This window comes from Trachypithecus francoisi, unplaced genomic scaffold (genome assembly GCF_009764315.1).
Source record: "Trachypithecus francoisi isolate TF-2019V2 unplaced genomic scaffold, Tfra_2.0 Lachesis_group6, whole genome shotgun sequence".
Lineage (NCBI taxonomy): Eukaryota > Metazoa > Chordata > Mammalia > Primates > Cercopithecidae > Trachypithecus > Trachypithecus francoisi.
Genome location: NW_022681471.1, coordinates 120779385 through 120792292, shown reverse-complemented (window position 1 = coordinate 120792292; position 12908 = coordinate 120779385). Strand labels below are relative to the sequence as shown.

At 39.0% G+C, this 12908-nt stretch overlaps 1 protein-coding gene across 1 annotated transcript in view; it reads left to right on the top strand.

Moving 5' to 3' along the window:
- GLRA2 (glycine receptor alpha 2) overlaps positions 1–12908 on the top strand; it is a 221914-nt gene that overhangs the window by 56396 nt on the left and 152610 nt on the right.

Below are 12908 nucleotides of genomic sequence, written 5' to 3'. Positions count from 1 at the left end.
CGTGCACACACACACACACACACACACACAAATTCAATAGCTCAGCATAGTCATTAACAACATACTTTTAGCTGGATAAGTGGAAACCTGGTTCCAATGTCAGCTTTGCTTCTAAGTAAACATGTGATGTTGATCTCTTAACTTTTCTTGGACTTGGGCCTGGGACAGACAATTCCTGAGATCCATTTTTGCTTTTATATTCAAATATCTTCTCCAGAAGTGTTATCACTCTAGGCTCAAAATAATCTCCCCCTTTTCTGAACTCTAATAGCAGTTTCTCTGTAAGGCTCTCATTTTTTTCTGCCTTATATTTTGGTTACTTCTGTTCATGAGTATAGCAATAAAAACACGGATTTCTGGAATTAGATCTAGAATCAAACCCAAGTTTTGCCATTTACTAAGTTTTGTAACCTGTAACCCTCAGTTACCTTAATTTTAAAACAGGAAACTCCATGTTTATCTCTGAATATTCTTGTGTGAATGAGTAATGTAGTGGTCAGCAAATATTTTCTGTAAAGGGCCAGATATTATCTTAAATGTTGCAGACCACATTGCCTCTGTTGCAACTACTCAACTCTATCATTATAGCTCAAAAGCAACCATAGGTAATATGCAAACAATTGGACATGGCTGTATCTCAATAAAATTTTATTTACAAAAATAGGTGGTGGACTGGATTTGGCCCTTTGGCTGTAGTTTGCCAACCCTTGATATAAAGTATATTAAAAATACTTGCCACAGTACCTGACACAGAGTAAATGTTTGATAAATAAAATAATGGCTATCTGTATTTTGAAATCAGTTCTTTTTTTAATGCTCAACATCTGTAATCATTAAAGAAATGCAAATGAAAACCACAATGAGATACCATCTCACACCAGTCAGAATGGCTATTATTAAAAAGTCAAAAAATAATAGATGCTGGTGAGGTCACAGAGAAAAGGGAACACTTATACACTGCTAGTGGGAATGTAAATTAGTTCAGCCATTGTGGAAAGCAGTTTGGCAATTTCTCAAACAACTCAAAGCAGAATTACCATTCGAATCAGCAATCCCATTATTGGATATATACCCAAAGGAATATAAATCATTCTACCATAAAGACACATGCACGTGTATGTATGCTCATTGCAGCACTATTCACAATAGCAAAGACACAGAATCAACCTAAATGTCCATCAGTGGTAGACTAGATAAAGAAAATGTTGCGGCTGGGTGCCGTGGGTCATGCCTGTAATCCCAGCATTTTGGAAGGCCGAAGTGGGCGGATTACGAGGTCAAGAGTTCAAGACCAGCCTGGCCAATATGGTGAAACCCCATCTCTACTAAAAAGTATAAAAAATTAGCCGGGCATGGTGGTATGTGCCTATAGTCCCAACTACTCGAGAATTGCTGGAACCCGGGAGGCGGAGATTGCAGTGAGCCAAGATAGTGCCACTCCACTCCAGCCTGGGTGACAGAGTGAGACTGTCTCAAAAAACAAAAACAAAAAACTGGCACTATATACCATGGAATACTACACAGACATAAAAAAGAATGAGATCATGTCCTTTGCAGAAACATGGTTGGAACTGGAGGGCATTATCCTGAGTGAACTAACACAGGAACAGAAAAATACTGTTCAGTGAATAGTACAGAATAGTACAGTACTGTTCAATTGAACATGCAGTACAAACGCTGCATGTTCTCACTTATAAGCGGGAGCTAAGCATTGACTATATATGGACACAAAGAAGGGAACAACAGACACTGGGGCCTACTTGAGGGTAGAGGGAAAGAGGAGGACGAGAATCAAAAAACTGCCTTATAGGGTACTATGCTTATTGCCTGGGTGGTGAAATAATCTGTACACTAAACCCCCATGACATGCAATTTACCTATACAAGAAACCTGCACATGTATCCCTGAACCTAAAATCAATGTTTAGAAAAATTAATGTTCTTTTTCAGTAGTAAGCTCTTAGCCCTTTCAATTCAAGATGTTTGGTTTTTGTCTTTTTTGTAACATCTACCAAAGGTCTAGGACAACGTACTGTATATGAGAAATAGTACACTGAATAAACTATTGGCATTTAAAGGTCCTTAATAAAATGCCCCCCTTCTCTATATAATTTTATTACCAAAAAAGTGGACTAGTCTCATTGCAAATAATTTTTCCAAGTTTGCAGACTCACCATCATCACAACCTCATTTGACAACTCTGTATATGATTTGGTTCTGTACTGTAAATTCCATTCTTATGCTTAATAATTTCATACCCTGCTGATGGCTGAGAGCCCCAATGTCTTGTGGAATAAAAGAAGCTGCTCATTTGTAAAAAGTGGCAAAGTCACTGCTTGCACAGAAAACCAGGAAACTTCCGCCAATGACCATTTCATTTTTAAGGAAACACAAAACATTCTCCATGGTGATGTGTTTGGTTGGTGTAAAATGCAGTACTGAGCACGACATAAGTTGACTGGACCTGATAAAATGGGACATATGTAGAGTGTGGCGCTAGGAAGGAGAGTTATAAAAAGCAGCACAGAGCATCAGCTGCCCCAACTAATCCCCTGGGCTTTGGGTGGCATTTGCTCTAATGAATACCAGGCATCACATACTGCTGAAATAAAATCAGGTTGTTGTTGCTGTTGTTACTTTCTTGCTGTTTTACGAAGGTCTTTACATTCTAGAATCATCAAGAATATAATGCTCCCAAGCCTAGACCCAGAGGCAATTCTTGTATCTCTGGTTCCCAAGCATAGCACATAACAGGCCCTGAAATGCCTTAACAATTGTTTTGGATTAGGTGAGGTTTGTCCTGTGGCAGGCTGTTTTATACTTTTCTTTCATTGTGAGTATTCTCTGAAATCAAAATAAAAAACCTTGGTAAAGGAGAATTGGGGATATCATTTTAAGAAAATACAAGCTTTTGGGAGATTTGAGCTGTAAGAATCTAATTTTTTGCCTCGAAGGGCTTTTGATGAACCAGATACTGTGCTGGGTCTAGAGATCCAGAACTAAGTAAGATGTGGTCCTTCCCCTGCAATGACTTCAGTCTAACAAGGCAGGGGAAACATGATCAATTAAGTAATAGGAATAAATAGGAAACAAGAAAAACAAAAGTGGCTCTAATTTTGCAAATGAATTATGTGACCAAAATATTGCCAGAATTTGGGAGCTGGCATCCACACTCCTGTTTGTCACTGGGCTCAATTTAACTAGAGGTCAAGGAGTAACTAGTGCTAATATACGCCCAGCTGCAGGTTTGACTCAAGTTTAAGGCCAAGGCAGGTACGGTTGTGTCCATGTCTTAAAGGTGCTGAAAAGTTCCTACTGAAGTTCCATTAGAAGTAATTCCCCTGCATACTCAGGTTTACGACACAAATACTCCCAGGATAGGAAATCCACTGGCTTAAATCCACACTAAACTCTAAAGAGCTGATATCAAATTTATTTCTGAGGATGCACATATTGGATTCCTAAGAGTATAAATGGGATAGAATGAAGAAGGGTTGAGAATGATACAAGGAAGGGGCTAGAAGTACCAAATAAAAACCCTAAAACTGTCTCCACATACACAGTAAATACTTAAGCAATTATTAATTATGTAAGCATGTGGTCCACATTTTAAAAAGTAATGTTCTGTCTTGATACTCTGTATTTGCATTTTCCTGAAACCTAAAGCAAATACCAATTGCATTTAATCTGGGGAAAATTCCATGTTTTTCTTAGCTTCGTAGGTGTAGGGGTAGAATTAACTCTCTATGGACACCAAAGTCCAAGGCTTTGATGGTCAAACAAAACAAATAGAGAACTATACAGTCCATTGATTTCATAACAAGCAAGATCACATTTCCTAATACTTCATATATCTGTATTCCAAAAGGTAGGGGTCTAAAAAACAAAGAGAGATGGCAGTAGACTAGAACTCCCTAAGTGTCCTCCTTATGAACACTTGGGGTACTTGACTAAAATTCAAACAAATCTTTTAAATAGGAAGGAAAGGCCTTAGCTCAGTGTTAATAAACCTTTTATCCAGTATAGTAGGACACAGTCTTTGTGGATGAAAATGTACCAAATCCATTTCTGTCCATTTTTCTTCTTTAGTATTCATTCTCTAATGTTTTATCTTACTCCCTGTTTTTTTCCTAAGTTTTTTGTTGGCCCGCCCCATTAATTATTGATCACCTCTGACAAAAGTATACATTTTGATTTGTAAACCCTCTTCAGAGAAAGCCAATAATCCAGAGACCGTGCTGGGCCTAAAGATCAAGTACTGAGTAAGAGGTGATCCTTCATCTGGGATGGGGAAAGAGAGTCAAATTCTAAATTCAGAGAGAGTCAAATTCTAAATTCACATTACTTACAATGAATCCATACTTGAATCCATACTGAAATAGTGAGGTGAGTCTTGAAGGTTGTACATATTATTGTTTAAACAATATTTGTTGAATTTAATATAATGAGTTGGAATAAAGGTCAGGACATCATGGGATATGGTGGACAACATGAAAGAAAAAAGGAGAAGGTGAGCATTTTTGAATAACTTGTCTCACATGCCCACAGTATCTTTGCTGATATTGTCTTCTTTTTAAAAATCCCATTGCTTCTGAGAATTTAGTCAGAAATATGACTTTTATAGAAGGATTTTTTTTTTAATTTGAAGTTACCTTGTAAAATATCTAATCCAACACGCTTGTTTTAGTGATAAGGAAGTGACTTCTTTCAGAAGTTGGGTTAACCCAAACAATGGAGTTAGTAAGTAAGAAAGCTAGCACAAGAATCAGGGCTCTTCAATTCTGTTTCAGTGCTGTCATTTCCTACCCCCACATTAATTCCTCATTTACTTCAACCCAAGTCCAAAGATACAAACACACACAATTCATGTTGCAGCAGAGGGCATCATTTCATGCTTTTTTTATGACTGCATAGTATTCTATGGTATATATGTACCACATTTTCTTTAATCTACCATTGATGGGCAGCTAGGCTGGTTCCATGTCTGCTATTGTAGATAGTGCTGTGATGAACATACAACTTCATGTGTCTTTTGGTAGAACAATTTATTTTCCTTGGGGTATACACCCAGGAATGGGATTGCTGGGTCAAATAGTATCTCTGTTTTAAGTTATTTGAGAAGTCTCCAAACTACTTTCCACAGCGCCTGAACTAATTTGCATTCCCACCAACAGTTTGCTTTTCTCTGCAGCCTTGCAGCATCTGTTGCTTTCTGACTTTTTGATAATAGCCATTCTGACTGGTGTGAGATAGTATCTCATTGTGGTTTTGATTTGCATTTCTCTAATGACCAGTGATGATGAACATTTTCTCATATGTTTGTTGACCACTTGTATGTCTTCTTTTGAGAAGTGTCTGTTCATGTCCTTTGCCTATTTTTAATGGGGCTATTGTTTTTTGTTTATTGATTGGCTTAACTTCCTTATAGATTCTGGATACTAGGCTTTTATCAGATGCATAGTTTGCGAACATTTTCTTCTATTCTGTAACTTGTCTGTTTACTCTATTGATAATTACTTTTGCTGTGAAGAAGCTCTTTGGTTTAATTAAGTCCCATTTGGCAACTTTTATTTTTGTTGCAGTTGCTTTTGGGGACTTATCCAAAAATTCTTTTCCAAGGCCAGTGTCAAGAATGGTGTCTCCTAGGTTTCTGTCTAGGATTTTTTTTTTTTCTTTTGAGACAACGTCCTGCTCTGTCACCCAGGCTGGAGTGCAGTGGTGTGATCTTGGCTCACTGACAACTCTGCTCCCAGGTACAAGTGATTTTCCTGCCTCAGCTTGCCAAGTAGCTTGGATCACATGTGCATGCCACCATGCTCAACTAATTTTTGTAGTTTTAGTAGAGATGGGGTTTCCCCATGTTGGCCAGGCTGGTCTCGAACTCCCGACCTCAAGTGATCTGCCTGCCTCAGCCTCCCAAAATGTTGGGATTACAGGGATGAGCCACTGTGCTCGGCCCTGTCTAGGATTTTTATAGTTTGAGGCCAGACACTTAAATCTGTAATCCGTCTTGAGTTAATTTTTGTAGATGGTAAAAGGTGGTGGTCCAGTTTCATTCTTCTGCATATGGCTAGCTAGTCATTCCAGCACCATTTTTTGGAAAAAGGAGTCCTTTCCCCAGCTTGTTTTGTCAGCTTTGTCAAAGATCCGCTGGTTGTGTGTGGCTTTATTTCTGGGTTCTCTATTCTGTTCCATTGGTCTATGTGTCTGTTTTTGTACCAGTACCATGTTGTTTTTATTACTGTAGCCTTATAGTACAGCTTGAACTTGGGTAGTGTGATGCCTCCAGCTTTGTTCTTTTTGCTTAGGATTGCTTTGGTTATCTGTGCTCTTTTTTGGTTCTGTATGAATTTTAGAATAGTTTTTTTTTCTAATTGTGTGAAAAATGACATTGTTAATTCGATAGGAATAGCATTGAATCTGTAAATTGCTTTGGGCAGTATGACCATTTTATTGATATTGATGCTTCAAATTTATGAGCATGGGTTGTTTTTCCATTTATTTGTGTCATCTCTGATTTCTTTCAGCAGTGTTTTGTAGTTCTTCTTGTAGAGATCTTTCTCCTCCTTGGTTAGCTGTATTCCTAAGTATTTCATTTTTTTGTAGTTATTGCAAATGGTATTGTGTTCTTAATTTTACTCTCAGCTTGAATGTTATTGGTGTATAGAAATGCTATTGATTTTTGTACATTGATTTTGTGTCCTAAAATTGTACTAAAGTCATTTATCAATTCAGGAGCCTTTTGGCTGAGTCTTTAGGGGTGTCTAGATATAGAATCATATCATTAGCTAAGAGAAATAGTTTCAGTTCCTTTCTTTCTATTTAGATGCCTTTTATTTCTTTCTCTTGCCTGATTGCTCTGGCTAGGACTTCCAGTATTATGTTAATAGGAGTGGTGAGAGAGGACATCCTTGTCTGGTTCCAGTTCTCAAGGGGAATGCTTCCAGCTTTTGCCACCCAGTATGATGTTGACTGTGGGTTTGTCATAGATTGCTCTTATTATTCTGAGGGATGTTCATTTGATCTCTAGTCTGTTGGTGGTTGTTATCATGAAAGGATTTTGAATTTTATCAAAAGATTTTCTTCCATTTGTTTGTGTCCTCTTTGATTTCACTGAGCAGTGGTTTGTAGTTCTCCTTGAAGAGGTCCTTTACATCCCTTGTAAGCGGATTCCTAGGTATTTTATTCTCTTTGAAGCAATTGTGAATGGAAGTTCATTCCTGACTTGGCTCTCTGCTTGTCTGTTACTGGTGTATAAGAATGCTTGTGATTTTTGCACATTAATTTTGTATCCTGAGACTTTGCTGAAGTTGCTTATCAGCTTAAGGAGATTTTGGGCTGAGACGATGGGTTTTTCTAAATATACAATCATGTCATCTGCAAACAGGGACAATTTGACTTCTTCTTTTCCTAACTGGATACCCTTGATTGCTCATGGATAGGAAGAATCAATATCGTGAAAATGGCCATACTGCCCAAGGTTATTTATAGATTCAATGCCATCCCCATCAAGCTACCAATGAGTTTCTTCACAGAATTGGAAAAAACTGCTTTAAAGTTCATATGGAACCAAAAAAGAGCCCGCATTGCCAAGACAATCCTAGGTCAAAAGGACAAAGCTGGAGGCGTCACGCTACCTGACTTCAAACTATACTACAAGGCTACAGTAACCAAAACAGCATGGTACTGGTACCACAACAGAGAAATAGACCAGTGGAACAGAACAGAGTCCTCAGAAATAATACCACACATCTACAGCCATCTGATCTTTGACAAACATGACAAAAACAAGAAATGGGGAAAGGATTCCCTATTTAATAAATGGTGCTGGGAAAATTGGCTAGCCACAAGTAGAAAGCTGAAACTGGATCCTTTCCTTACCCCTTATACGAAAATTAATTCAAGATGGATTAGAGACTTAAATGTTAGACCTAATACCATAAAAACCCTAGAAGAAAATCTAGGTAGTACCATTCAGGACATAGGCATGGGCAAGGACTTCATGTCTAAAACACCAAAAGCAACGGCAGCAAAAGCCAAAATGACATATGGGATCTCATTAAACTAAAGAGCTTTTGCACAGCAAAAGAAACTACCATCAGAGTGAACAGGCAACCTACAGAATGGGAGAAAATTTTGCAACCTACTCATCTGACAAAGGGCTAATATCCAGAATCTACAAAGAACTCAAACAAATATACAAGAAAAAAACAAACAACCCCATCAAAAAGTGGGGAAAGGATATGAACAGACATTTCTCAAAAGAAGACATCCATACAGCCAACAGACACATGAAAAAATGCTCGTCATCACTCGCCATCAGAGAAATGCAAATCAAAACCACAATGAGATACCATCTCACACCAGTTAGAATGGCAATCATTAAGAAGTCAGGAAACAATAGATGTTGGAGAGGATGTGGAGAAATAGGAACACTTTTACACTGTTGGTGGGATTGTAAACTAGTTCAACCATTATGGAAAATAGTATGGCGATTCCTCAAGGATCTAGAACTAGATGTACCATATGACCAGCTATCCCACTACTGGGTATATACCCAAAGGATTATAAATTACTCTACTACAAAGACACATGCACACGTATGTTATTGCGGCACTATTCACAATAGCAAAGACTTGGAATCAACCCAAATGTCCATCTGTGACAGACTGGATTAAGAAAATGTGGCACATATACACCATGGAATACTATGCAGCCATCAAAAAGGATGAGTTTGCGTCCTTTGTAGGGACATGGATGCAGCTGGAAACCATCATTCTTAGCAAACTATCACAAGAAGAGAAAACCAAACACCGCATGTTCTCACTCATAGGTGGGAACTGAACAATGAGATCACTTGGACTCGGGAAGGGGAACATCACACACTGGGGCCTATCATGGGGAGGGGGGAGGAGGGAGGGATTGCATTGGGGAGTTATACATGATATAAACGTTATGCACATGTACCCTAGAACTTAAAGTATAATAAAAAAATAAAAAAAAAATTAAAAAAAAAAAAAAACAAATAAATAAATAACATTAATTGATGATATCATTATTTAAAAAAAAAAAAAAAAAGATTTTTCTGTGTCTATTGGGATGATCATATGGTTTTGCTTGAACCTTGCTCAAAATATATGCATATATTGCAGGGCGTGGTGACTCATGCCTGTAACCCCAGCACTTTGGGAGGCTGAAGTGGGTGGATCACGAAGTCAGGAGATCGAGACCATCCTGGCCAACATGGTGAAACCCCATCTCTACTAAAAAAAAAACATACAAAAATTAGCTGGGCGTAGTGGCGGGTGCCTGTAGTCCCAGCTACTCAGGAGGCTGAGGCAGGAGAATCATTGGAATCCAGGAGGCGGAGGCTGCAGTGAGCAGAGATCACACCACTGCACTCCAGCCTGGCGAAGAGCGAGACTCTATCTCAAAAAAAAAAAAAAAAAAAAAAAATATATATATATATATATGCATATTTGTGCATTAGGTTATTTAAGCTATTTTTTGTTTGTTTGTTTGTTTAGAGGAAGAGGTCCTTATCTTTATTAAAGAAGCTATGACCCTCCAACTGTTAAGAGCTTTGTTTCCAGATTTACTGCATGCCTCCAGAATGGGTATGCCTAAAGTGAAGTTATTAAGAAAATATTGTTTGCTTTCAGTGTGTTATTAAACTGACCAGTTATCTGGGGGCCTCATGCTACCCTCTAATAAACCATAAATAATTATAAAATTGCCCTTCAACAATAGCACCCCATATCACCAAAGCATCTGTTCACCTCATCATCAATCTTTATCTGACCTAAAACTTATTCCTTTATGGCACTGGAGGTGATTTGCTTGTTAATCCCTTTTGATTCTATTTGCAATTCTGGGTGTTGATAATTCAGTATTCTGCCTTCCCAGTAGTACTTGAGTTGTAATAGAGAACCCTTGGGAATTGACATGCTTTTCCCTGATGATAGATTACAGGCACCACTGAGAGTAGGTACAGTGCAGATTTCTAGACAGACATCCAACGGTGTTCCTCCAAACAATCTTGTCTAATGACCAACTCTAACCACATACATAGAAGGCTAGCTTTTCTCACATGGCCTCCCATCCTTGACTGATCCTATAGTCTGATGCAAGAACTTCAAAAGATTCTAACTTTAGTTATAAATTTTTTTATGGCATAGGGAATAAGGACATTCTCTATTTAGATGTCAGAGCCAAAAATAAAATGCACAATGAACTGAGACCTGCCTTAAATGTTACCAGTAGTGTTGCTTTGATTACTTTACTCTCAATTTTGATGAGACATGTAAGCCCACATTTTCTATTAGAAGGCAGCTATGAAAAACTATGATTTCTTTTCCCTGTGCATATTTGGACCATTATTTATCCTTATGTTCTATAATCCAGGCAAAATTACATTCTCATTTTCTAACTCTGTGTCCAAATCCTCATTAGTATTGTGACTTGACTTAATGAAGTAATTAATGTCTGTAACATAAGCGCCCACATCAGAATTAAGCAGTCTTCAGAGAAGTGCTGGGAAATGCCATGGAAACCACAATGATTCCATTCTTCCTAGAGGCGAGCAAGGTTGGGAGGGTGGGAAGCCGGGCATGCACATATGCTAGTGGATTCAGCAGAAGCTGTGGTGCGGAGGGGCTATTTTTGGAGAGGGTCCCTTTACAAAGGTATGGCTGAGGATGGAAGTATGAAGGTCCAGAAAGTGTGTTGTATATATGACAGACTCCATAAAGTATGGAAAGCTTTGTTGAGCTCCTGCTCAGGTTAGAAATACACAAACACTATGGGACTTAATATTGATTCAGACACAACAGAGTAAGGCTCTTGTATTAGTCAGGGTTCCCTAGAGGGACAGAACTAAAAGTTACATACGTTTATGAAAGGGTGTTTATTAAGGAGAACTGACTGACTCACACCATCACAAGGTAAAGTCCCATGACAGGCCGTCTGCAAGTTGAGGAGCAAGGAAGTCAGCAGTGGATCAGTCTGAGTCCCAAACCCTCAAAAGTAGGGAAGCTGACAGTGCAGCCTTTAGCCTGTGGCCAAAGGCCCAAGAGCCCCTGGCAAACCACTGGTGTGAGCCCAAGAGTCCAAAAGCTGAAGACTTGGAGTCTGATGTTCGAAGGCAGGAAACATCCAGCACAGGAGAAAGATGAAGACCAGAAGACTCAGCAAGTCGGTTCTTCCATCTTCTCCTGCCTGCTTTATTCCAGCCGTGCTGGCAGCTGATTAGATGGTGCCCAGCCAGACTGAGGGTGGGTCTGCCTCTCCCAGTCCACTGACTCAAATGTTAATCTCTTTTGGCAACGCCCTCATAGACATACCCAGGAACAATACTTTGCATCCTTCAATCCAATCAAGTTGACACTCAGTATTAACCATTACAGATCTTATGCTTGTTTGGAGGAAAAGAGAGACTTGATCAATGAAATACATGGCAGTTAGCATGACCACTTGTCCTTAACTGTTTACTTGACTGATTATCAATAGCAACCAGTAGGTTTTTAGGAAGGTTACCTCTTCCATTTAGAGGTAACTTTCCATTTCATTAACATTAATCAGAGTTTGCTCTTCAGGCAATGGTACAAAGAGCAGAATACTGAGAAGATGGCTCAGGGCATTGTGATCTCCACACTTCCTTTCATCATTTACTATATCTCCCAGGATCATAGAACAGCCTCTCCAGCCCCATAAGTTTATCATTCTGGGTCTCAGTTTCCTCTATAAAATGAGACTGAACCAGGGACTTAGACCAAGTAAGAGGCTCCTTCTAGCACTATTATAAGTTTTTAACTCAAAATGACTTCCCTCTCCTTCCCAAACCACAAAACACTTTCCCGATGAGTAAATAAGAGTGCATTCTTCATGTCCCTAGGGCTTGAGTCAGCAGAGGAGATTCGGAATTTCAAGATGCCTGTCTTAAACTACTTGGATCTTTGAACCCTTTTCTCCCCAATAAAATATACAACTCCTGAGAAGAGGAACCTGATTTTGGAGTAGGTTAGGGAGGATTGGACTACCTGTAATTGAAGAGGCAGCGCTAAAATATTCAACGTGGCCGGGCACAGTGACTCACACCTGCAATCTTAGCACTTGGGAGGCTGAGGAGGGTGTATGACTTTAGCTCAGGAGATGGAGACAAGCCTGAGCAACATGGCAAAGTCCCATCCCTACAAAAAATACAAAAAAAAAAAGATAGCTGGGACTGGTGGTGTGTGCCTGTAGTCCCAGCTACTTAGGGGGCTAAGGCAGGAGGATCGCTTGAGCCCAGGAAGTTGAGGCTGTAGTGAGCCAAGATCATGCCACTGCACTACAGCCTTGGTGACAAAGTGAGACTCTGTCTCAAAAAAAGAAAAATTCAACATATAGTTTATACAATGACAAATACTCAGTACCAAGTGCCCTGAGAAATTTTCCAGTCGCAAACTAGATCATTTGTACCCTCTAATTCAATCACCAGGAATATCTGTGAATTATTATTTTAGAATATGTTCATGAATCATGGGTTTATATACTTTTAGACAATTACACAAAGATGGTTGGCTGGGAAAATAATTGACTGACTATTTAGACTAAAGGAATCATGTGGTAGATTTGAGCCAGCAGAGCTGAGGAGTTAGTCTGCTGTTATTACTCATCACCTGAACTTTCTCATGGCAGAAAGCCAAAGGAAACCCAGAGGTCCTGGTGAGGCTGCTCAACTTACATGAATGTGGGCTTCTACCTGGTCCACACTGCTACTTTTGTAAGGCTTCCTGGATGGCATTAATACCAAAATAAACATGCATAATATCACCATGGCTCTTATGAAACATATGAATTACTTTAGTGCATTCTCATAGCACATAATCCAAAGGAAAAGGTACTTTATTTTAAAATGGAAAAAAAATG